This window comes from Prinia subflava, chromosome 12 (genome assembly GCF_021018805.1).
Source record: "Prinia subflava isolate CZ2003 ecotype Zambia chromosome 12, Cam_Psub_1.2, whole genome shotgun sequence".
NCBI classification, from domain to species: domain Eukaryota; kingdom Metazoa; phylum Chordata; class Aves; order Passeriformes; family Cisticolidae; genus Prinia; species Prinia subflava.
Window position 1 is genome coordinate 17,865,290 of NC_086258.1, and position 26,635 is coordinate 17,891,924.

At 47.6% G+C, this 26,635-nt stretch overlaps 1 long non-coding RNA gene across 1 annotated transcript; it reads left to right on the forward strand.

The window, feature by feature from the left end:
* The first annotated feature begins 14,040 nt into the window (after positions 1 to 14,040).
* Positions 14,041 to 26,051, forward strand: LOC134556899 (uncharacterized). Its single transcript, XR_010081954.1, has 3 exons — positions 14,041 to 14,159; positions 16,117 to 16,553; positions 19,697 to 26,051. It is a non-coding gene; the product is annotated as an uncharacterized LOC134556899 (long non-coding RNA).
* The last annotated feature ends 584 nt before the right edge of the window (positions 26,052 to 26,635 follow it).

The following is a 26,635-nucleotide window of genomic DNA, read 5'->3' on the forward strand; positions in this document are numbered from 1 at the left end:
GCTGCATGACCCGTGTGTGACACTCACCCACGCTGGGAGAGGGGGCTGCAGCCAGCTTCTCCCACCTGGCTCCTTGTGACTCCTTTTCCATCCCATAACTCATGCAGGAGGCATCCAGTTACAAAATTCAGAGGATCTGACCAAAATATGTCCAGCTCTGCTGAGGACAAGCTACTGACTGCTGATTTCTCAAGGTCCCTGTGTTAGTAAAAAACCTATTTCCAGTCATGGTATGCAAGCTTTTGTAAGCACCTGTTTTCCAAAGCTTTTAGTTTCTTTTTGAATGTTTTGTTACCCTCAACTTGTAATATATTAGCAGTCAGCTTACAGTCAGTTTGAAAACATGCAGGGATTTTTTTCTGATTCACAGATTTGGTTTTCTCACAGCTTTGAGCATTAAGGTGTTGAAAATGCTTCATTGGTGTCATTTCTTTAATCTGACATATTTGGTTATTATGCTCCTGCACTAGTTAATGAATTCTTTTACTGCTTGTTGTATAAATTTAACAGTATTTATGTTGTTTTGCATGGTTTTTAACACTATTTCAAATTCTTCAGGAGTGACTGGTTACTGGCTTTGTGCAACATGAAGAAATCTTTCCAATTTCATTTGGAGTCTCAACAGGTTTTAACTTACTTTTTATAAAAATCAGTACATTACTCATCATAATTATTCTCTCATATATCTAGAGCACCCTGCTTTGTCTACAATAATCTCACATAATTTTTTCATTTAAGCAATGGAAATAAAGCAACCAGCCTAAAAACTGACTAAAGGGAATAAACCACTTTGTTCTAACACTAAAATTTTACAGTGTTGTCACAATCAGTCTGGTGCAAGTAGATTTTCTGTCCAATTGTGGTTGCGAGATGACTCTACTTTGTGTAATTAATGCTAGGAGGGCTGGATGAACTCCCTGGATGGTGCTAATTCCTGTGTAACTACTTCACAGGAACCATTATTTTCCTTTTGGCTGGCATGTGTCTGAAACTCTCCCTGGAGAACGCATCCATGGCCCCAGAGATTTCACCTGAGATATTAGAGATGCTCTGCTACACTCCTGTGCTGTCTGTAATGGGAATAATATCTAAACACTGCACAAGAGAAAGATGATCTCTCATTCCTTCCATGAATTAGTATCAGTAATTAGTAATTAGTAGCTCTCTGGAAGAGCCTTTAATTTCATCCCTCTCTGCAGTTCATGACGCCCTGAGACATTTGGTCCATCTGCTCTTAGCAGAATCACACAAGCTGTAAAATCTTATTCTGGGAGTTGTTGTACTTTACCAATTATGCTTTACCAGTGGTAGTAACTATTTCATCCTCAGATAGTAGAATTTATTGCTCTGATGTGGTAGGACAGGAAAGAAGAGACACTTGGTTTCTGGGGTCTCTTTCCCCACACATCATTGCCTTACAACTCAGGGACCAGTCTTCTGAGAAATCACTAAGGCCAGTGGTTTCACTTGGGTTGTATTATCTCTGCTCAGACAACTGGCAGAAAGCTTGTGGGTGAGTGACATTTAAAGCCCCAATGCAGAGATGACATTTTGTACAAATGCTCGTGATTTCTGAGAAATTAAATTATTGAAAAAACTCTGTAGCACTGTTGTGGATTTCTCTGTTACCCTCATTCTCATACTCTCTAATGCTCACTGTGGAAGCTTTTCTAGGAAGTCTCCTCAAAGTGATGGCAGTTGGTGCCTAAACTCTAACAGCTTTTGGACTCAAAACTCTTTATTTAATTAAAAAAACCCCTGAACAGTTCAAGGTTTCAAAAAAGAAATCAAGCATGTGTGTGTACACATTGCAGGTAAAGAGATTACAGCTCCTAATGACTTTCAAGGCTAAAATGAAAAATAAAACACAGAGAGAGCCATGTGCCCTCCTTCTTGCAAGGGTCTTTTGGAAATAAAGTTGTAGCATGGAAAAATAGATGATTATATTTCTGTCCTAGCCAAAAGATGAAATAGAGGAGAATTCTTACCAGGTTTAGAACTCACAGAGAAACTCAAATGAACAACCTGAACTGAGGCTTTGGAACTTTTCGCCTTGTCCAGGACTAGGTGGACCAGGAGGGATTCATCACTGAAGGGATGGCTGTTACCCTCCTGGTGCTTTTGTTAGTAAATTGTTAGTAAATCTCACCGTGCTGGTCATGGTGAGCTTGCAAATTGTGTGAGTGGGCTTGGCTGAAGGCAGAGAAGGGCAGAGCTTCCAGTGCCTCTTACTCCATGGCAAGCCCTAATGCTCAGACCTGGGGGCACCACCTGGGTGGAACAAAAAGAGAGGCAGAAACATCCGTGATAAAAATAATGATGTTCCTTAACAACATGCTTTCTGCAGCTCGCTTCTCTCGGGCTGCTCTCATGTCTCAAGACAAAAATTGTGGGTTTGCGGTGGAGACAGCGAAGCCTGACTGCTGCAGGGGGGCCTGGGGTGTTATTTATGGTCACAAGTGCTACAGGGGCTGCTCTGTGCTCTGGCCTGTCCCCAGCATGAGAGAGGGACCTGTGAGCACGTCCTGGCAGGAGCTGTGGTTGTGTGTGCTGGGCAGGGCTGTGGCAGTGCTCCTGCAGAGCTGCAGCCTGAAACCAGCCCTGCTCTGCTCCTCTGAGCTGCCACCTGCCACTGCCACAGGGTCCCTCGCTGGCACTGCCACTGCCACTGTCACTGTCACTGCCACTGTCACACCATGCTCTGAGCTACAACTGTGGCCCCTCGGCTCCCTCCCTGTCACTGTCACTGTCACTGTCACTGTCACTGTTACTGCCACTGTCACTGTCACTGCCACTGCCACTGTCACTGCCACTGTCACTGTCACTGTCACTGCCACTGTCACACCATGCTCTGAGCTACAGCTGTGGCCCCTCGGCTCCCTCCCTGTCACTGTCACAGTCACTGTCACTGTCACTGTTACTGCCACTGCCACTGTCACTGTCACTGCCACTGTCACTGTTACTGCCACTGCCACTGCCACTGCCACTGCCACTGCCACTGTTACTGCCACTGCCACTGTCACTGTCACTGTCACTGCCACTGTCACTGCCACTGTCACTGTTACTGCCACTGTCACTGTTACTGCCACTGCCACTGCCACTGTCACTGCCACTGCCACTGCCACTGCCACTGTCACTGTCACTGTCATTACCACTGTCACTGTCACACCGTGCTCTGTGCTACAGCTGTGGCCCCTCGGCTCCCTCCCTGTCACTGTCACTGTCATTACCACTGTCACTGTCACTGTCACACCGTGCTCTGTGCTACAGCTGTGGCCCCTCAGCTCCCTCCCTGTCACTGCCACAGTCACTGTCACTGCCACTGTCACACCATGCTCTGTGCTACAGCTGTGGCCCCTCAGCTCCCTCACTGTCACTGTCACTGTCACTGTCACTGTCACTGTCACGGTTGTGTTTTGTACTTTGTGTTACAGCTGTAGCCCCTCAGTTTCCTCACTGTCACTGTCACTGTCACTGTCACTGTCACTGTCACACCATGCTCTGTGTTACTGATGCCTTTTTCAGGCTTACTAGATACAGAGGCCAGTCAAAGTTAAAAGGATAAAACCGCATATATTTAATGCAGGACCTTCTTGGTCCTGCACTGAGGGCAGATGAAGCCTCCCCAATATGGACAATGGTCACAAGTTTTTCAGAGATGTAAGTTTGGTCCATTTATATATTAGGGGTTATTTCCCCAATTACAGCTTTGGGTAATGAAGTCCTATTTCCCCAGTTTGCTCCCCCCAATTCACTTTTGTTTGTACTTTTTCAGGGCCTGAGGCTGTAGGGTGTCCTTGGATCTCAGGCCTGGAAGGATTGTTTTGTCTGACCAAAATGTGAAGAGAGCTTACAAACACTTCATACGGAGTTCAGAGTTATGCACCAAAGCAGTACTGGATTTGAAAAAAGTGAAGGCTAAAATCTTAAGACATCATTACAGCTGCCTGTGGCCCCTCAGTTTCCCCACTGTCACTGCCACACTGTGCTCTGTGCTACAGCTGCCTGTGGCCACTCTGTCGTTCAGTGCAGTGAATTATTTGTAATTGTCAGACATCCTGGAAAGACTGGGAGATGTTCACAGCTGCATCCTGGGGCTGCCTGCAAAAGGCAGGGAGTGCAGGTGTTACCCTGTGTCTTGGGTTGCAATATGTAACCAACAGTGTGTATTCTACTCCCATCTGTTGAAAGCGGTTGGGGAGGTGTTTTTTTTCCTTTATCTCTTGTATAACCCATTCCTCAGAGCTCTGGGGGAGGGGTGGGTGCCTTCTGTCAATGGTCAGCTGTTAAACCAGCTGGGGCAGGGTTCTTTATCCCTTCCAGGACCCATCCTCCCTCCAGGGGATCTCTGCTGTCCATGGGCCATCGAGGCTCCCTGCAGGGCTGATCCAATTCCATCATCCATGGGAGATGCTGCACCCAGGGGAGGAGCCCGGCATTCCCACCTGGATAAACCCTGGCATTCAGAGCCCAGCACAGCCTGTGTGCACTGCATTCCCACCTGGATAAACCCTGGCATTCAGAGCCCAGCACAGCCTGTGTGCACTGCATTCCCACCTGGATAAACCCTGGCATTCAGAGCCCAGCACAGCCTGTGTGCACTGCATTCCCACCTGGATAAACCCTGGGATTCAGAGCCCAGCACAGCCTGTGTGCTCTGCATTCCCACCTGGATAAACCCTGGCATTCAGAGCCCAGCACAGCCTGTGTGCACTGCATTCCCACCTGGATAAACCCTGGCATTCAGAGCCCAGCACAGCCTGTGTGCACTGCATTCCCAATGGATAAACCCTGGCATTCAGAGCCCAGCACAGCCTGTGTGCACTGCATTCCCAGAGGAACACCAGACCCATCTCACCACCACTGGAGCCTCCTACAGGCTCATCTCTGCTCCAACAGAACCACATCTGTCCCTCCAGGAGGATTTAATTGCACTGCTCCCAACACCCTGTCCAACACTGTGTCAGGTCATGTTCTGACTCTGTCATTGTTTGTATAAGTCTTTTTTGTTTGCTTGTTTTTTGTACTACTACATTTGTAATTTTTTAAATATCCCTAATAAAGAACTGTTATTCCTATTCCCCTATCTTTGCAAGAAAACCCCTTGATTTTTAAATTATAATAATTCAGAGGGAGGGGATTTATGTTCTCCATTCCAAGGGAAGCTCCAGCTTTCCCTGGCAGACACCTGCCTTTCCAAACCAAGACACCCCGCTCTGAATGGTTTGGGGAAGAAGGTGCTGGATGTTCCCAGCACCCCCAGGACACCCAGCAGCCGTGAGCTGGAATTGTGCTCACTCTGGAAGTGCTCTCAAGTGAAGGAGGGGATGTCACAACCTTTTGCAGCTCTGCTGTAGTTTAGCTGCACCTTTGTATATCAGCTGGCATCCGCCCCCAGGCAGCACTTTGTCTCTGTGGCTGCCCTTCATCTAACAGGGGCCTAAATCAAGCCCCCAGGATAACCGTGGCTTTTTCATCTACCTTGAAAGGCTTTAAATAAAAAGGCAGGCACATGCACTGCCTCAAAACCTCAACTCGTCGTTGTGAAGTTTTCCTTAATTTTTGTGCTGGCAGCGTATTTCCTCAGGAGCAAGTTTAGTTTGTAAGAACTGGAAGCTGCATTTTTATTTTTGGGCTCTTCCTCCCTGCTTTTGTGTCTTTTTGTTTCCTTTGCATCAAAACAGGATGTATATTCAAAAGCCACAAGTACAACCAGTGTTAGGTCTGAGGTGTTTCATTTTACTACATCAGATTATGGTTAAATCCACATCCCATGCTGAGATAGGATCCCACTCCTATCAAATATTCATCAGAGGAGGATTCTCATATGTACGTTTTGTATTTTTCAGTCTGAGAAATATTTCAGTGACTTTCATGTTGCCTACAGGATTTAGATACCAGGGATAAAACAGGAGGCTCTTTAATTTTCCACATTTAGGATTTCTGCTTCATTAAAATTCTTTTGAAGGTAAGTCCTAATGGTAGATCTTCAGCTTTGACTCTTCCTCCCAGGAAAAAGCAGCTCAGAGCTACAAACAGATGATCCCACTCCAGAGGAATCCCTGCCATCTCCCCATCAGCTGTGGGTGGAGGATGCAGGTAGCTGTATTTTTATTCAATATATGCCTTAACCCAAAGGGTCTACATTTATCCCCAATGGGAAACAGTTTCCACACACTCCCCCAAGATAAAAGTCAGGGAGTATTATCCTTTGTGTGATTCTTTCTGAGACACTGAAAAACCAAATTATTGTGTTTGGACTGAGTTTTAAATATTCACCACTGGTTTTTACAGAAGCATTTGTGGTTTGATTTGTTACATTTGCCTGGTTTTTCAGAGACTTTGAAGCCCCTGACTGTCTGCTTAAAGAGACTGTGGGTGTTAGCCACCCTCTGCAAGGCTGGCGTGCTGTTTGCTGCCATCAAACCTGGGTTAGAGGCACATAACAGATGGTTCCAAATTTATTGAGAAGGTGATAATACTTGAGGTGCTGTGGGTGGAACCTCTGGGTCCAGTTTACCAGCCTGGCTGGTTGAGGAGAGAGAGGAGCAGTGTTCTTACTTTGGGGTTCATTATAGCTGGAGGAAAAGGGAATGCCAGTGGCTGTTAGATGGAAGTTGGTACTTAGTATTCTGTGAGATTAAAAATGGTTTGGGGTCAAAATTATATTCAGATTGTAATTACGTTATAATTTATGAGTATAATTAACTTATAATTACCTTACAAAGGAGCATGCAGAGTTCCTGAAGAGGATCCCTCACTAACAGATAAACCAGGATGTTTGACTTGAAGTCACAGCATCCCTGTGTTCAAGGGGCTCAGATTGTTGTTGCCTCTTGTGCTCCCTTGGTGTCCCAAAGGAGACCAAGAGGCACCAGAGTGGCTGGGACAGTGACTGTGGGTAACTCTGTGTGATATTGGGGTTGTCAGTGTTTGTTTCCTAAGGACCAAATGAAATTAAACTTCCTCTAGTCCCAAACACAGGCCTTGGCTGGGGCTGACCGTGGTGCTTTGCAGTCAGCTTTTCAGATTTTTTTCTTTCTTTTTTTTTGCAAATTTTCACCATTTCTGGCATCTAGGAGGAGAAAACCCTGAAGCAGATAATTCTCTGATAATAAACAGATGGATTATTCAATTATGGTATTTTGCAAGGTCCCTTCCTTGCTAGGAGGAATCCTGCCTGGGAAAGGCAGCAGGCTCTCTTTGCTGGCTCTCTGAGGAGCTTTGGGGTTGTTTCTGTATTTCTTAGCAAAAATCCTTCTAACTTCTTCTACTTGTGTTGGTGTCTGCTGCAATTACATCCCACCAGGTCTACATTAGCAAATCTTGCTTCAGATTAGCAAACACATTTAAAAAAAAGTATGAGCTGGGCAAGTGCTTTTAATGCTGGGTAGTTAGAACAGGATGAATGATTTGATCTGAAGAAAACGAAAACTTAGGGCAGTGCTCTTTTAAGTCACAGGAAAAGACAGTGGCTTAGTAGCCTAAACTGCACATTTTTAACCCCTGCAGGAAAGCACCAGAGAGTCACAGAGCTGTGCTGAGCTTCAGCAGTGCCATTGAATCTCCTTCCAGCCTATCTGATGTGCACATTTGGGAGCTGTGCTGTGGATGTGTGTGTTTATCTAGGAAGAGTTCACACAGACCTTTGTCTTTCTATTTTCTCTGTTTCTGTGGTAGATTTTCTGGTACCAAAGTCTCAGCAAGGAAGAGGAGTTAAGTTTTCATAGCTGAGGGAAAACAAACAAATCTTGGGCACACTGTGGTGCTCCTCTTTCTTTGAACATCTCCAGTTGCTGAACTGGGAGCTGGAACTAAACTGTGGACACCTGGTGATGTCCAAAATCTCCTGCAGAAGGGGCTCCTGCCATGGAAGAGTTCCAGAGCTCTTGTGCTTTTGCCTCTCTTGTTAATTGGAGTTAATTGAAGTGGGGACCAGCACAGAGCTGCCTCTTGGGCCAGGCAGTGATTGGAATTAGCTTGACTTGGAAGGTTCTGTCAACCTTTCAAGAAACGGGCAAGAAAATAAAGTTTAGAAGGTGCGATGGACGTGTAATATCATGGAACTGTACTTTCATCTTGCTGAACTTCAGTTGTCTTCAGGGTGGGAGTGCACCTGTGAGGCTGCTTCTAAAACCTGCTGGGGGAGCAGGATGTTGGCAGCACAAGATGAAAGAGAAAAGTGATAAATAAAAGGAGCTGGGTGTGTCCTACAAACAGAACCACAGCATTCCCTGCTAGGGCTTATTCCTCTCCCTGGACTGTGACAGATAAACACCAGCTCAGCTGCCAATGTCCACGCTGCAGAGACCAGTTTGGACTGGTGGATCCCAGCCCTTGTGGTGGAGTCTCTTTTCAAAGCACTGGAGGCAGAGCTGGGAGCATCCAGCAAGGCTGGCACATGGAGAGAGGGGTGAAAACATTGCAGCAGCTCCCAGGGCTTTCATTCCTGGCAGGGCTTTCATGGCAGGGCTGCAGAATGGTTTACACTGAGCTTGGAAGGGTGTTGTTAATTAAATAATTAGCTGTTTAAAATGTATTTATTAGGGCTTAACAGCCAGGCCACAGATATGCATCAATTACAGAGCCACAATATCTGCAATAAATGTTTTTCACCCCATAATCAAATATGGCTTAATTAGGCAATGCTGAGAGAACAGTCATAATAAATAGAGTGGGTAAGACTTGCCTTTATAATTGAGATTTAATCAGCCAACTCTTGTATGTTCATTGAATTATTCTACACATTTATCAAGGATTAAAAACTCAGTGGTAGATATGCAAATCCTCTCCTATTAAATACATCTGAAATTCTCAAATAACATTGAATGCCTATTAACATTTTGATTAAATCTAAATGACAAACACATTGTGGATCTCATGTCCTCAGTTAGCTATTTTATTGCTATTTATCACTTATTTTCCCCCCCAAGCTAAATTGCTTGTGTGCTTGTGGCTTTTTAAGAGGATGTAGGAGAAACCTGCAGGGGGAGTGAAATAGGGATGGCACCTGGAATGAGCAAGCTGAGCCTGGGTGGGACAGTGGGAATTATTTTTACCTTGGCTGCAAGTGAGCAGATCAAACCAAATGAGGTACTCAAAACCTTTGGAAGATATGGTAATCCTCTGGGAAGGGTTGCTGTCTTAATTAGTGCTGTGTGAGAGATGCTAAAATGGCCATGGAGAAAAGCAAAAAACCCAAGAACAACAACAACAAACAACAAGAGCAAACAAAACAAACAAAAACAATCAACAAACAAACAACCCCCCCAACCCAATTCCCCCAAAAAACCCCAAAAAACAAATCAAAACAAAAAAAATCAAAAAACCTCCCAAAAATATATAAAAAACAACAAAAAACCCACCCAAAAATCAAAAAACCTCCCAAAACACCAAAACCACAACATAAATTTAAAATCCCCCAACCAAACAAAAAAAGCCAACAACAACAAAAGACAGTAAAACACCTCCCCACCCACCCCCCAAAAACCACGAAAAAACCCCCAAAGACCCAAATAATTGAAAAAAGCCCCCCCAAAATCAAACCCAAATGCAGAAGTGGTGGTGTGAGCTGGGATGAGCAGTGCCAGGGTTACTGAGGGACCAGCTCCCAGCATGTGCAGTGGCTGCTGGAGAGATGCCACCTCTGCAAAGCCCAGCAGAAACTGCCCTAGGCCTGCTCAGGAGAAAGGAGAACAGAAAAAGCTTTCTCCATGGAAAATGGGTTTGCCTCACTCAAGTCATGTTTGCAGAATTTTTAATTTTTTTTTTTAATTATTATTTTTGGTTTTTTTCCAAGGATGAAGTAAGCATGAGAAAGAACATGAAATGGTGGTTGGCAGTGACAGCGCGTGTCTGAAGTGGCATCTGAGTGGCAGATTCCCATCTCAGTTAAAAGTGAAAGCCCAGTTTAGCTCACAGGACTGAGCCTTGGCAAATCCCCCTCCTCAGCTCCCAGCCCATCCCTCAGCTCTGGGAGCACAGAGAGCCTCAGGTTCTTGCAGGCAGAGCCCAGAAATGTCCCAGGGAGGTGGCACACCAAGCTGGCAGATTTTGGGAAAAGTGGAACTCTTTGTAGCAGAGCACTGGCTCTGAATAATTACGAATTCACTATTTCTGAATGTATTTCTGAAATTAAATATTTAGGAATATTGAATATTGAATATTGAATATTGAATATTGAATATTGAATATTGAATATTGAATATTGAATATTGAATATTGAAGTGCTCTGCACTGGTCCCTCCCTGATTCGTGGTCCCAGCTGGGCAGGCTGGTGCCAGGAGCAGGAGAGAGCCATGGAGGTCTCTCAGTGCTAAGCCAGTGTGCAAGGTTATTTAATATCCATGTCATTTGCCTCGTGTGTGCATGGAATCGCTGCTTTTCACCTTTCACAGCTTGTAGAATCCTGAGTGAAATGGGGTTGAGACCCTCGATTATTGCATTTAAACCAGTAAGAGCAGAGCACATCCCTTTCTGCAGGGGCTGTGGAGGGCAGCTCCCCCATCCCTGCCCTTGGACCAGAGACCACTTCTCCAAACTCGAGAATCGTGACCCCAATGTTCTTTATTTTCCACTTTTGGAGCACTTCTTGCTTGCTTCACTTCAGACACAAGAGGGTGATATTTCCTCAGGAATTCCTGTGTGTTGAGGCGGGAGCAGGCTGCTAGGGGAAGGTGCTCTAGAGAGAACATGACCGTGTTTAGTTTTCCCTTCCATGGCAAGGTTATCCTTCCTCCTGCTTGGCATCTCCAGCCTGGGACTGGAGCTGGGTGGGAAATGTTGTGACAGGTAGAAGAATTATAAAAGAAAAGCCTCATAAAATCGGGCCTGCTCTATTAAATGAAGAGCTAGCCTGTGACTTCTTTCTAAGTGCAGTTAATTAACATAACTTTCTAAGTGCAGCTAACAAGCAACTTGTAAGTTCCCATATTTTGAGAATGAGAAGTTCCTTTAACACAACAATCTATTCTGAGGGTGAAAAAGAAGTGTACCTGTAATAACAAGGGATTTGTCCCACGAGAATCAGTAAAGAAAATATGTAAAAAATACAAGAACAGATAGAATTGATGGACAAGTAGAATATCTTTTACTAACCAATAGAACAATTAACAAGAAAGCTATTAACGAAGTTGCCCATGAGGTTTGTAAAAGACAGCATGCTGCCATAATAAAGAGCCCTCTGAGCCTTCAGAAGAGATTCTATGTGTCACTCTGTAAATTGTGTCTGCCCTAACAAGGACAGGGCACCAGGACGTGCTGCCTCTGGGCAGGCACAAAACCATTTCATCTGAGCACCAGCAATTGTCCCAGCACTTCCCAACACCACCAGCACCCCAGTGAAGGCCCCTTGGCTGTTTTCAGGGATCCAAGCAGCTGCTGTGTCTGTGGTGGGTTCCAAAAACTCCTTCAACTCATCTTCCACCTGTGGGGCACAGGCACCTGGGTTGTGCCACCGTGAAATGGTTGATGAGAACAGAATAGAAGAAGCTGTTTCTACCCCAGGCACTGATTAGGAGTCCTGCTTGTGCACAGAGCAGTGTTGAGAGAAGGAGCTCTCTCCAGGATGAGCATCCCAAGCTGGGCTCACCTGCAGGCTGCTGCTTCAGGGCTGTAAATCTTAAGGGCTGGGGGCAGTGAGGGCTCTGCTTCTCACTTCCACCCTATTTGTGCCTCCAGCTTGGAATGAGGACACGTGTCAGTCTAAGCAGACCCTGAGTGATTATGTTTTAGGAAGTGACTCCTGCTTAGCTCTGGAGGTGTTGGTTAAATCTGACCTGCTGCATCATTCAGGAGGTGAATTCCCTCAGTGCTGCTCCACCCTGATGTTCCAGCCTCCCCCATCTCCCTGGACTGCTCTGGAGCCCAGTGCAGCCTTGTGCTCTGCTGGTCACTGAGGTGTTTTCTCAAGGCTCTTGATCTGCTTTGGCCTGACAGGTTTAGCTCCAGGCTTAGCTTGGTGACACTGTTCAGTCACAGAGGAGCTTTGTCTCCTTTAAAGGCAGACAAATGAGCAGCTTGGGGTTCCTCAGGAGAAGGTGTCTCACAGCCATTGGCCTCCAAGTGTTTTCTGTCCAACCAATCCTCCCCTACCCAGCCTTTCCTTATGAACAAGGTGAAGGAGCCTGAGTTGGAAATGGTTTTTTGCCAGTTGCAGATTTTTTTTGCCCATTTTAAGGACGCTGTGGTGGCTCTTGTGCCTCAGCCTCTGTGCCATGAGGTGCCCATGGCTGTACCTGGCAGGTGGGAGTGCCCAGGACCCAGCACTGATCCAGTCCCTGAATCACTTTAAGGGCAACTCCCACCCTGCCAGCACACACAGACAGGGATTTGGGATTGTCTCCCCCAGCTGCCATGCAGCTCCTCTGAGTCCCTGTGTGCTCTGGACCACGAGGTCTCTCAAGCTCTGGCAGCAGCAGGAGGAGTTGAGTCTCCAAAACTCCAGGGTTTCCCAGAGTGCTGGATGCCTCACTGGATATGTAATTCCTGAGCTTGGACCTTGCACAAGACAACGCAAAGCAAATTACTGCAGACTAAATATATGGCCAGGATGTGCTGGAAGTTGGCAGCGTGGCTGGAAGGGATGGCCAGGGAGGGAGGAGAGACATGGTCAGCTTTGTTCCTTTGTGTTCAACTGCAGAATGCTTGGGATCCCTTAAAAGACTTTAACACGGGTTTGGAAGGGAAGAACTGGAGGAGATCCAGCTGGATGGAGACTGGAGGGTGCAGTGTGCCTGGGAATTGAGAAGGGAGCAGCAGCCAGCTCTCAGAGAGGATGAATTTGGGAGCAGGTAATCTTCCAGAGCAGTCCAGAACACGGCTGTGGCAAATTCTTGGACTTCTGCTCTCATTCCTTGCGTGACCCACAGCTCTGTTCTGATCCTCTGAGTTCTGCTGTGTGCTGGCAGCATTTTCGCCAAGGCACCATTTTTATCCTCCTTAAACACCAGACTCAAGATCAGTGTCTTGCCTGTTTTACTGTAATTCCTAATCTTGTAAGGGGGGAAAAAACCTGAAATTCAGGAAACTGAATTAGAGCTTTGTGCTTTAATGGACTTATTTTTTTTTTGTATTTCACCTGGTTTGCTCAGTGATATTAGAATAGACTTTGCTTACTTTTTCTGTTCAGTGTCACTTTCTGGCCCTTTGCCCAGACCAGAAGAGCCCCAAGCTCTTCAGCACTGAATGCTGATTAGAAGTGAGGCCAAACTCTTCTCTCAAGTGCTGTGCTTTGAATAAGAAGACAGCTGTAATGATCACTGTGACCTTTACTTTTCCTCTCCTACAAACTGGAAAATCCAATTTGATGGTACTTGAAAACCTTAACATTTTTTGTCACTGGCCAGTGCTTGTTAATGTAAGTAGCGATAGAAAAGGGGAATTAAGAATTCTTATCAGCATTCTGAGGGCAAAACCCCACCTGGGCACCTTGGTTCTGCAACATTTAAGAGCAGCATGACATGTTGGATGTGGTCTAGTGGTTGAAATGGCCTCATCAGCTGAGCATCCTGCCTGTGGGCAGCACATCACCCACACAGCTCTGCCATGAGTCACACTCATTGTACTCTTTCCCCTGTCAAACGGAGAGAGCTTTGGCTCAGAGCTTATCCATGAAAGAAACCTGTGTTTGATCACCTCTGTCCTCTCCCTGCAGGCAGAGTGATCTGTCAATAGATTTTATTTTAGGGCTTCAAAGGTAACATGCAGCTTCTGGAGTGCTGCTCAGGCTGCCTATTAAATTCCCTGCAAAGATCCCTTTTCTTGCTAGGCATTCATCCAGCCTGGGAAAAGGCACAGGGGACTTCCCACACTCTAATCCAGACCATCCACAGGCACAGCAACTCCTCTGATGAGCACTTCAGGCAGGGAGCAGGTGAGGGGAAGGTGGGAATGGCTCTGTGTTCAACAGAAAAACCTTTGTGACAGACTTAAAAAAACGGGATAAATCTCCTCTCCTAATGCCACTGGAGCTGGGCAGGTTTCCATCCCCTGAGGCTTGACTCCTGTGTGTGTTTGAAAGGTTCCCCAAGGTGACCCTGTGCTGCCTCTGCTGCCAGGGGACACCAACTCAAAAGCACTGGGCACAAAAACTCCCTCCAGCTGGAGCCTGAGGGCTCTCCCCACCCCTGCCAGCAGCTCTTCCCTGTGTGGAGATGCAGGTGGGAGCTGGAGCATGGAAGGGTTTATTTCAGCTGCTGAGGCTCAGGGTTTGTGCTGTTCTGGAAGCTCAGGGTTTATTTCAGCTGCAGAGGGGATGGGGTTTGTGCTGTTCTGGAAGCTCAGGGTTTATTTCAGCTGCAGAGGGGATGGGGTTTGTGCCCTGCTGGAGGCTCAGGGTTTGTTTCAGCTGCTGAGGGGATGGGGTTTGTGCTGTTCTGGAAGCTCAGGGTTTATTTCAGCTGCTGAGGGGATGGGGTTTGTGCTGTTCTGGAAGTTCAGGGTTTATTTCAGCTGCTGAGGGGATGGGGTTTGTGCTGTTCTAGAGGCTCAGGATTTATTTCAGCTGCAGAGGGGATGGGGTTTGTGCTGTTCTGGAAGTTCAGGGTTTATTTCAGCTGCAGAGGGGATGGGGTTTGTGCTGTTCTGGAAGTTCAGGGTTTATTTCAGCTGCAGAGGGGATGGGGTTTGTGCCCTGCTGGAGGCTCAGGGCTCAGCTCTGGGTGCTGGAGGAGAGGTGACAGCAGCACAGAGCTCGTGCTGCTCCTTGTGCTACAGCTTTCACCAGGCTGGGTTTATCTCCAGCTCTGTGTGCCTGCCTGCTGGAACACATTGAGTAATAACTTATAAATGATAGAATGATAGAATAATAGTCTCTGCTCTGTTGAAATCTCCTGCTAGCACTCCTGTTCTGCACATGTTGGTGCATGTTTGTGTGTACGTGGTTTGGTTTCCCTCATACACACTGAGTTGAACTGGTGAAGGAGGGACCCTTCCTGTGTGTAAATACACACTGTGCTCAAAATGAATGTGTTTTTACAAGGTTATTTCCTTTTCATGAGAGAACAGGACCATACTTGCAGCCATAAATAACATTAGATCTTACTTTATTGTTTGCAATCTGCCCACGTAGTACTGGAAGAATAAATAGATATCAGGTGTTCTCTCCCTCGATGGCAAAGGGGGCAACAAGAAAGCTCCAAAACCATTTAAAAAATATTATGTTCTGGTATCCTGACTTTCAAATTGCAATTCTGCTAAGGAGAAAGGGCACAGCTGTGGGACTGACTACCCAGAGGACAACTCAAAGCTGGAAAAATCCTAGGAGATATCAGAGGATAAAGGACACAGTTGCTTCCAGCAATTCTTACCTGGCCATATAAAGCTGTTAAATAACAGGAGCTCCCCTTGTCCTGTATGTGCTGTACCAAGACACCTCATAAAGAAATTCCAGCTTTGGCATATCTAATAGATAGTTTATTAATTTCTATACTGATTCAGCTGGCAGTGAGAGATCAAATCAGGAAACCAAGGAGGGCAGGAGGAAGGGGATTAAGAGCTTAGACTCACCAGCCCCCATTGGGTTTTGTCCCCATGGGCAAGTGCTGATGAGCATTCCCCATTTTGTTTCTTCACTGATTAAACTAAGAAACCAAACCAAAGGACGCAGGAGAGAAGGGTTAAAGGATTAGGAGATGGTCTTTGAACTGCCATGTGGCAAGGTAATGAGGCATGAATTATTAAAATGATTTCAATTATAACTGGCAGCCACATGCTCCGCTTTTGCATTGGCTTTCTTCCTTGCTGTAAAAAGACAGCTTTGTAAGTGCTCATGGTTTCTTGGAAGAGATATGCTCATCCAGGACTGTTAATTGTATAAACAGTGTAATTTGTCATTGGCCAAGCTGCTCTTGTGGTTAGATAAGTTGAAGTGCCAATAAAATGGGCATGCCTCAGCAGCAATTCAGATTTTCTCCTCGAAAACCTCCGGGTTTGAACCACGTGTCTGAGGGGCTGTGGGCATCAACAGCCTCCAATCCTTGAATCAGAGTGGTGGGCTGGGAGGCACTGGTCGTGTGCTGCTAGTAATGATTATTGTAAAAATGGCTTTGGCTTTAATGGAAGGAGAAATCTGTTTACAGTTGTGTGTTCCTCTCCTTGTGCACGGCTTGGAAGCAGCGGCTGGAGAATGGCTCTGTTCAGACCGTGAGCAGACTGATTTATGCTCGACCTCTGCAAAGGCAGGCACCACACTGCTGCCTGTCTTCCCTGGAGTTCTTCATGACAGAAAAGCCTACAGACAAGGAAATACAATCGGGAACAGCTCCACCTGGTGACTGCTCACATTTCTGCTCAAAAGCCTCCGTTTTCTGTCAAAATTAGCAACCTGAGGTCTGACTCCTTGGGAAACCTCCTGTGGCCATGAAGACCAAGCAGCACAAGCAAGACTTGGAGGGTTTGGTCCTGCAGATGGCTGTGGAGATGTCCTGGGGAGAACAGAACCTGCTGGATGCTTCAGGAAGAATTATTTACCTGCTGCATCCATTTTTTTTTTTTTTTTTACTCATGAGCTGCCTGAAGGGGGAAGTAGGAGAACTGACTCCACCAGTGCTCAGGTCAGTGAGCAAATATTGAAATGTGAGGCATTTTTGCTGTAACACTACCCTGAAGCTGCATCTCGGAGCAGTTTAGTTAAACTTTAGTTATTTTCCACTGCTTTTCTCCTCTCCAAGGCAGTGTTTACAGGCAGTGTTTCTCCTCAGAATTCTGATGTGCTCTGTCCAGAGATGATGGCTAAAAGCCATGGCCAGGTGGATGTCCCTCGAGTTACTTTCTGTAGTTTCAATCTTAGAGGGAAAGAAAAAGAAAGGCAAAAAGATGATGTTTGTAGTTGATTTCAGTACACACAAGGACCTCACTGGAAAAGGAGCTGCCTGTGGTGTTGGGGACACATTTAAATTTGTTAAAACTCTTGGACAACCACTACAACACCGAGCAGGGGCTGTGGCAGGGGGACAGCACCCGAGCCAGGGGAGGGCAGGGCAGGAGCAGCCACCTGAGTGAAAATTAATCCCTCAGACAGGGCCACAGGGGTTGAGGGCAGCAGCGGTGCCAGGCTGGGAGCTGGCAGGGGATGGGAACCCTCCGTGGGTCTGACTGCTCTCAGTCCTGCTCCTCTTGGGAGTGTGAGTTGTTAAACACAGCAGCAGCAGGAAGGCTTTTGCACTAGGGCTTGTAATAGCCCTTTTATAGTTCCTGTCCTCCCCCCTCCTCGGAGCAGAGCTGTTTGCCTTTGGCCACGGGTGAAGTGAGGGTTTTCTGGAGCCTCGACCCTCCCAGCAGGTGACTCTTTCTGCAGCTACTCTGTGGAGCTTCCCTTCACAGCCCATGTGGGAATGGGGGCCAGTTCCCCCTGGGGTTTCTGGATCACAACCCGCTCCTTTCTGAGTGGTTCTGCACAGCCTGGTCCCGGAGCAGCCGGGGGATGAGGAGGGAGGAAGCATTCCTTGCTGCTACATTCACAAAGCTCCTGGCACCAGCCAGCTCCTCCTGAAACCGCTCCAGACTCTGAATCATTCCTGTTGGGAAACCATTCATGCCCCAGCCTGAGCCCCAGCTGACTCCTCAAAGCCCCCCAAAACCCTGCCAGCAGCCTCTGATGCTGCTTGGCTTGTCCTGGCAGGGCTGAGGGGCTGGGCTGACACCCCGGCCCTCTGCTGCTCTTGGGCAGTCGTTTCCCTGCATCACTGTGCAGTCCCTGCCAGTTTGTACAGAACTGGACTCAAACCCCAGCTCTGTTTGCTCAGAGCCTTTAAAGCTGTGTTTGTCCCTCCATAAGCAAGAGGAGAGATGGCTTTGCTTGTTTCTGTGGCTCTGTTTTCTCTCTTCATCTCTGGTGCTGCCTTACAGGGCCTGTCTGCACCATGGGAGTGTCAGAAAAAAAAAAAACAAAAAAAAAACCAACCAAACCCAACAAAGACAACACCAAAAAACCCAGTTTGTAAAGCTGAGCATATTTTAAAGCAACACATAGGATGAAAATACATATTCAGGCTCTAAAGTGCTTCTCCAGTAGCAAGACTGGGATTGTCCCCTGTGGGGCTCAGAGGGTGTGGGCAGGAACACGGATTTGAGGTTCTCCTGCTCCCTCCCTGCCTCCCCAGCGTGTTTGAAGTCCCTCCGAGGTGGGTATGTCAGCCCAGTCATGCAGGTACGTGCTGAGCAGCAGCAGGCATGTTCCAGTGTTTAAATCACCTCCCTGCTCCTCTCTCCAGGGATGATTCATGGTGATTGATCACTCTGGGCTGGGTGTGAAGGCAGCCCTGGCTGCTTCCGTACTGGCACAGCAGAGCTTCAAATGAAGCTGATTTTTACCCTTAAAGCCTGTTGAAACTCCTCTGTCTTTTAGATTTGCTCCTTTCACTGTCAGTGGGAGAATCCCCTGGAGCTTTCTGGAGCTTTCCAAAGGAGTTTGTACCCAATGAATTTGGAAGTCTTGGACTTCTCAGCTCAGGGCTTGTTGCTCATGTGTGAGTTGATTGGAAATGAGTTTGGGTTTTGTTTCTCCACTCCCCTAAATCTTGGGCAGGTATTTTAGCTGCTGCTAGTTGGTGGCAAAATCATCCTTTGAAATTCTGGAGTAAATGACATCGATGGAAGATAAAGAGCAATGAGAAATGAAGCTGTGCCAGTGCAAGAAAAGAGAAAATAACAGCAGAATTATGTCCTTAGCAAGCAGGGCAGAGACACAAGTGAAGGCTGATGCTGGGTGACAGTGTACCACAGATCAACCTGACCCAGTTTCCAGGAATATTCAGAGTTTTATGTATAATAAAACTCTAGGACTACAACTCTAAAGCTGGGCTAAACCAGCTGCTTTCTGCAGCCCTTTTGTGTCTCAGTTTCCCCACCTGTGAAATTGGACAATAGTAATTTCCTCCCCCAAGAGCTGCCAGTGCTGGCTGGAAGCTGCTCTGTGTTACAGCACTGAGGAAACAGTGGCTACTATTAATCATCCCTCATATTTTTCCAACCTTCTGCATAACTAAATTTTGTTTGTTTTGATTTTTAAAACTTGGAATCGATGGCTGGACCAAATTATAGCTGGAAGCTGAGAGCTATAAGAAAAGACATCCAAATTCTGCTCAGTTTGCTCTGCAAAGGACAGAACTGCTGAGGCTGCATCACTTGTGGCTCCTGAGCCTGGTGCCAGCATACAGAATTCCCTCCTTACAGCTTTTCCATAGCATGTGCCAAGTATCCAGCTCTTCAGTCTGTTACAAATCATCCCTAATTCTGTAATTGCTTTGCTAGTGATTATAGGCAGACTCTGGTCGATCCCTCAGTGGTTTTCCTTTATCCACATTTTCAGTGGGCTCTTTAATTGTTGATTCTATTTTCCAGTTCCTTGCTCCCCTTTCCCAGTTCTAGCAGGCCCCATGGCTGCAGTCCAGAGAGAAAAGGCAGAGCCCCCTCTGCATTTGGGGCTGCTTTTCCATCAGAGCCGTCAGGGGCACCTCGTGCCTCTGGCTCGCAGACAGGGGAGGCAAACGTGTAAGGTCATGCAGGTAGGAAAATGCTCTGAATCACTCTCAGGGTGTCTTGGGTTGCAATGCAAGATGTATTCTATTCTCATCTGTTGAAACCGGTTGAAGAAGTGTTTTTCTTTATCTCATAACTCCAGAGGGAAGGGGGTGGGTGCCTTCTGTTCATGGGCAGCTGTTAAACCAGCTGGGGCAGGGTTCCTTATCTCTTCCAGGACCCATCCTCCCTCCAGGGGATCTCTGCTGTCCATGGGCCATCGAGGCTCCCTGCAGGGCTGATCCAATTCCATCATCCATGGGAGATGCTGCACCCAGGGGAGGAGCCCAGCATTCCCACCTGGATAAACCCTGGGATTCAGAGCCCAGCACAGCCTGTGTGCTCTGCATTCCCACCTGGATAAACCCTGGCATTCAGAGCCCAGCACAGCCTGTGTGCACTGCATTCCCACCTGGATAAACCCTGGCATTCAGAGCCCAGCACAGCCTGTGTGCACTGCATTCCCACCTGGATAAACCCTGGCATTCAGAGCCCAGCACAGCCTGTGTGCACTGCATTCCCACCTGGATAAACCCTGGGATTCAGAGCCCAGCACAGTCTGTGTGCACTGCATTCCCACCTGGATAAACCCTGGCATTCAGAGCCCAGCACAGCCTGTGTGCACTGCATTCTCAGAGGAACACCAGACCCATCTCACACCACTGGAGCCTCCTACAGGATCATCTCTGCTCCAACAGAGCCACATCTGTCACTGCAGGAGGATTTAATTGCACTGCTCCCAACACCCTGACCAACAGGGTGTCAGGTTGTGCTCTGACTCTGTCATGGTTTTTTCTTTTTTTGTTTTTTTGCTTTTTTGTACTACTACATTTGTATATTTAATATTTCTAGTAAAGAACTGTTATTCCTATTCCCATACCTTTTCCTGAAAGCCGCTTAATTTCAAAATTATAATAATTCAGAGGGAGGGGATTTACATTCTCCATTCCAAGGGAAACTCTGCCTTTCCCTGGCAGACACCTGCCTTTCCAAGCTAAGACACAGGGCTGCACTGAGGGCTGGATTTGGAAATCACGGCAGGCACAGCTAAGCAGAGCTTGCAGCATGACTGCGCCATTCCCTGCCAGGGATGTCTCCACACAGGCACAGGAGCAGCCAAACATCCTTGCCTGGCTGGTTCATGTGCTCAGCCTGCAGCCAGGCTGGCTGTGCTGCTGAGGAGGTCAGGAGAGCTGCTGTGTGGTCCCTCCACCCCACACGTCCTGTGCCTCCTGCAGCAGCAAGCCTGCATTTTCAGAGCTGCAGCACTGCCTCTGCTCCCCTCTCCCACTTCCCTAGGGGTGCATATTCACTTGTGTGAATTGCACTTGTGAAAATGCACCTGGGGATTCCAGCACTGGGGAAGGCCCTGCCCTGGGTTAGGGGTGATGCTGGATGAAAATTTGGGATCGCCTCACTTGGTGGCAAGTAAGATCCAGATCCCTTCTGTACCACTTTGGAAGGACACAGCTGACACAAAGCTGAGGTTGTTGCTTAATTCCTGTAGTTTCAACTCAAACTCAAACCATAAAAGCCATAAACCAGGGTTCTTTATTTGTGAAAAATGGATTAAGCTGTGAGGGGTTTGAGAGTTTGACTTTGACCTGCTTTTGTTTTTCAAACTTGCAGTTAGATTCTGAAGTGCTTAGCTGGCAGTTCTGAAAGCAGCTCGGGGATTTTACAATGATTCTTGGAGGGGGGTGGGGGATGTATTCATGTGGGTCAGCTCATAAGCCACCTTGAAGGGTTTTGTTTTCAGAAACTGGAGCTATTGAAAATGGAAAACACTTATGACCTTTCATTCGGACTTCCCTTACATTCAGGGATTTTCCTTCTGTTGAATGGGCATTGACTAGTGCCTTTAATTTTTATTTTGTTGTCTGTTAATGCCCTCTTCAACTTTAATTTCAGGCTGAAGTATTCTCTTCCCTAACCTTTCTATGAAAATGGCCATCTGATGTACCTTGTGGCTGAGCAGATGTTATCTATGTTTGGTAATGAAATTCTGCCCTGAGTAATTGGACATTCTTCCTGGTTCCTTGTAATTAAGGCAGAAGAAAAGAACAAAACCTGCTGATTTGATAGGAGTAATTGCTTCATTAAGTTATTTGCCTCCTTACCATAACCATCACCCCAACGGGAGCAGCCTGACCATCAGATCATACATGATGATCCTTTAGTGCTGTGGGGTTTTGGTGCTTTGTTGTCAGATGGAATCTCTGGGAAAAAAGTTAGGAAACACACAGCTAAATTATTTACCTCTTAACCATATGCAGTTAAGACCACAGAGGGCCTGGCTGTGCTGTGTCCTAAGCAAATGAATCAAGCTCTGGAAAAAGCAGAGAGAGGGTGACGAGGCTTTAGGTCACCGCAGCTGCCTGGCCTCCTGCATCTGAGCATTGTGGATTGATGCTGACAGGCTGAACATCTGTGTTTTCCTACTGTGGAGCAAGAAGGGGAGAGAGCTGCATGAAATCCTGGCCAGTGGCAAGCAAATGTGGTTCAGGACTGGACTATGGCAAGTTCTGGCAGTGGTGGTAGCTGGTGCCATTGCTGTTGTTTGTGTTTAGCCATGCTGGGTTTGGCAGTCAGGTTTGCACAGACATTTGGGGACACAGGGACTTACAGGTGGCCACACTGTCCCCAGTGACACTGAGGACAGGAAGACAGGCCTGTTGTGTGTTAAATTACACAGATTTAGCTGAGATCTCAGCCCCTGTTTCCAAGAGATTCTTCCCCATCCATGTGAACCTGAGCTGCTCTCCCACACATCCCACCACCCCATCTCATGGTTCTTTGGTGCTCATGAGTAACAGGTCACCCCAAATGCACTCCATAAACCTACCCTTACCCCTGATTTCCAAACTGCAAGCCTGAGAGTCAGGCTGCTGCCTCACAGCAGCCACATGATTCATATGTGCCTGCAGATGAAGTCAGGGCTTGGAGGATTTTTGGATGTGAATTCCACTGAATCATCCCCGAGTGCTGCGGGAAGCAGTTCCAGGTCACTGCCAATCAGTCCTGCAGACCTCTGCATGAACAGCCTGTATGATCCAGGAATGCTATCAGGGGCTTTGATCATCGAGCTGATTCCTATCTCCCTCTCCAAAATCTGGGCAGGTATGTTTTCATAAGGCTCCACTGAGCTTGGAGCAGCCAACATTCCTGCAGCTGAAAAGTGAGGCAGCAATGAGTTAGACAGCCCAGAGTTTTAATCCCAGTTTGGATAACCCCTTCTCAGAGCTGTTAAAAATGAAAATATGTGTTTGCTTTTTTTTTTTTAATAACTAAATGAGGATAATGAATGTAAGTAAGCAGTGAACTGTATGGATTAACTGACTGGCACAAGGGGTGCATTGTGTGAGTGAATGCTCTGCTAGGGCTGCAGGGGAAAGGCAGAGCCATCAGAGGTGCCATGAGAGTTTAATTTCCTCAAGAAGGTGGCAGAGAGAAGGGCAGATTCTGCCAGTGTCCAGTGCTTTTGTCCTTTCTCACAAGCATCTCACTGTCCTGGGCACCAACAATGAGAACTGGGCAGAGACAATGGGGATGGTGCCCTGCAAAGGGCACAGAGTGTGGGCTCAGACTGCTGACACAGAGCTCCTCCAGTGGAACTGAGCAGATCCAGTGGGATGATGAACTCCTGACCCTTTGTGCTGGCTTGATGAGTCCCAGCTTTTGGGTTCTGGGGTGAGTCATGTCCCACTGCACAGGCAGCAGTGCCCAAGGCCCTCCTTGGTACCTGCCAGGGCAGCCCTGTCTCAGCCAAACCCCACAGGGTCTCAGCTCCTGTGTGCTGATCTCCTGCTTCCTTTCTCTTGGATCCAGGGGCTCTCCATGCTGGGTTTTGCAGGGATGGCCAGGCCAGAGTGCAGTGTCACTGTTCCCCTCCTGCTCAGTTTGGCAGCTGCCTGCCAGCACTGCAGCCACAAAAGGGTGATTGGTCAGGAAAGGAGCTTGGAGGATCATTTGTGAAACAAACAGAGGTGGAGAGGGAGATGGGGGGGATTTATAGTCCTGAGGTTCTACCCCTGTATCAGCCGGAGACGCTGTTCCCCAAGGTCTGCTCTGATGCACCTGGACAGGTCCTTGCAGTGTAAATTCCTGCTTCCCCTTGTTGCTGGACACCCAGGGAGTTCAGTTCTCTGCATGGCAGGCACTTCTGCCCACCAGTCAATGCCTTGGAACCCCAGGAACCCTGAGCCTCACCTCACCTCTCTCTGGGAAAACTCCATCCTCCTCCTCTTTTGTGGGAGAAGCTCAGTCAGAGAGACAGAATGAGTCAGTCAGAGGCAGTGACACAGCCCAGCATTCTCAAATGTCTTGGGACATTTGTATAATTCCTTGTAACAGTTTTTTTGGGTTTTTTTGCCATGGAGCTCCTGCTTTCCTTACTTGTACCCTTCCTCCTCACTCCAACGTGCATTTCTGGGTGCTGCTGCCTCTGCTGTTCTCTCCCTCCCTCTGACCCTTTCCTGGGCCTCTGGCTGCCGGCCTCAGCCCACGGTGTGGAGCTGGCAGTGCTTGTCTCTCCCTCCTCTGATCACTGCAGTGTTTAGTTTGGGAGATTGTGTTTCTGCAAGCAGGACCCCCACATACTGGGGAACGTGGCTCCCTGGAGGAGGATGCTGGGGGAGAGAGCACAGACCCCTTGCAGCTGATGCCTTAAGATTTCAGCCTTTACATTTTTCAGATCCTGTACTGCATTAGTGCATAACTCTAAATTCCATAGAAAGTGTTAGCTACTGTCTTCACACTTTGGTCAGACAGAACAATTCCTCTGGGCCTGGAACTCAAGGACACCCTGCAGCCTCAGGCACTGGAAAGTATAAACAAAAGTGAATTGGGGGGAGCAAACTGTGGGAACGTGACTTCATTACCTGAAGCTGTAATTGGAGGACTAACCCCTGATATGTAAATGGACCAAACTTATATCTGTCTGAAAAACTCATGACCATCTTGGGTGTAGTCTCTGTGAGGCTTTTGACTGCCCAAGGTGTATGAATTGCAGGCCTTTAATAAATACACACTTTATTCTCCTAACCTTGTCTAGCCTCTGTTCTAGGGAGCATCACAGCCAATGCTTTTCATGCCTGCAACAACTCTAACTCCTGTGCTGCAGGAAGAACCAGCTGCTGAGGGCACCACAGCTGGGCCAGGCTCAGCAGCTGCTGCAGGAGGTGCAACATCTGGCTCAGAGCAGCCTGCCCAGGCTCATCTCTCCAGAGGTCTCTGCTGTGTGTGGATCTGGGCACCCCGAGGTGGGACAAGCGAGGCTAATGCAGCCTCTCTGATGGGTGCTGTCCTGGGGTGACTTTTTTAATGCATGTATCCAAAATAATCTGTTCTGTTTATTCTGTATATTAAGTTTTACACCTTTAAGACTGGTTCTGAGAGCTGAGGAGAGGAGAGAAGAAGCACTGAGTTTGTTTTCAGAACCTGCACTGCCTCCTCCACGTTCTGCTCCTGGACTGTGCTGTCTGCAGCACGGACAGACAGCAGGACAGAGATCTCCCGTGCTTTTAGTTGGTTTTAGCTGGCTGAGGCAGAGAAGCTCCCTCGACTGTTTTATTTCTTTCCTTTTTCTTGGAACTGTTTGAACCTGCTCTGGACTGAAAACCCAGAGGAGCAGTGGGAGCTCACACCTGTGAGGCCCAGGATGGCATTTCCAGCACAGGAGAAACTGATAGGAGACTGAGCCAGCCCAGCTACACCCACAGCAAGGACTCTCTGAATTTGCCATCTCTTCAGAACAGCGAGAGGTTTTGTTGTTTCATATTATTCATTTTTTGTGCTTGTGGATACTTTGTTAAATAAATAGTTTTTTCCACTTTTCTCTGAGATTTTTTCCCCAGACTGATTGGAGGAGGGGCTGTTTGGGTTTGCTTCCCAGAGTGACCCCATTTGGAGATTTCCTCCCAAATTTGCCTTAAACCAGGACAGCTCTGTGCCTGTGCCAGGGCTGTGCACCCCAGTGCCAGGGTGGGTGTGTTTGGCAGGGGGTGCCCGGGGCTGGGGCAGGACGGGTGTGGGTGCCAGGGCTGGATGTGTGAAGCTCACACAGTGCCTGCCAGAGCTGCAGGCAGGCTGAGCCTGCAGTCCACATCCCTCCCTTTCAGGAACAGTAAATTCCCTCATTGACTTACGAAAAAGCAGGGAAAAAAAAAAAAAAAGCTCTAAATGACTTACCTGTTGGGAGCCTGTGGGCTCTGCATTGTATTAAACATTAACCTGCCCTTCTGAGCCAAGTGACTGATTCTCTGGGCACTTCTGAGGCTGGGCAGGCAAAGGAAAGGATTCTTTGTCAGAGAGTATTTCAGAAAATTATCCCTTCAGCCATTTTCTGTCTCATCGTGTTTGTTTGGCCCTGCAGTAGGACTCCTGCCCCACAATCTGCTGTTTGTGTTTGTGCAGTGGAGCTGATCAAATGGCCAAACAGCTCCCAACAAACTGCTCCAGCCACAGCAGCCCTGGGACCGTGGCACAGACACCCTCTGCACGAGTAATCACACTAAGGGCTGGACATGGAGCTGTGCCCGTGCAATTGCACACAAAGCAGGCACACATGTCCCCATAATCAAGAAGGGAAAGGTGCCTTTAGCAGCCCTGTGGGTGCTGAGGGTCAAACAGCCGTGCCCAGCAGAGAGAACAGTGGGGTCAGTGACCAGGACCTGCTCTGCTCCTGACTTTGCCCTTGCTTTGGTGCAGGAGGTGGGGCAAGTCCTTGCACTGGTGTTTCTCCTCCATGAATTGTGACTAATGATTTCAAAAAGCACCTGTGGAAAGGGTGATGTATCATTATTATTGCCCTAAATGTGTGCTCGATTAAGCAACAAACCTTTGGTGGTTCAAGAGGGGTTTTTGATGGAAGTTTTGCTGATGACAGCTCTTGCAAACATCTCCCTCCTGCAGAGCCCAGCACCAGAGCAATGTAGATCTGTCCTGCAGCCCTGGGTAGTGGTTTTTGCTACAGTCCTGGGGATGTGGAGCGCTCCTGAGCTGTTCCAGTGCAAAGTCTGGCTGCTTAGCACTGAATCCCCCGGTGGCTTCAGCCAGCTCTTCCAGTTCTGCACTAAAGCCAGAGAGAGACTCAGACAATCCTTTTGCTCAGATCTGT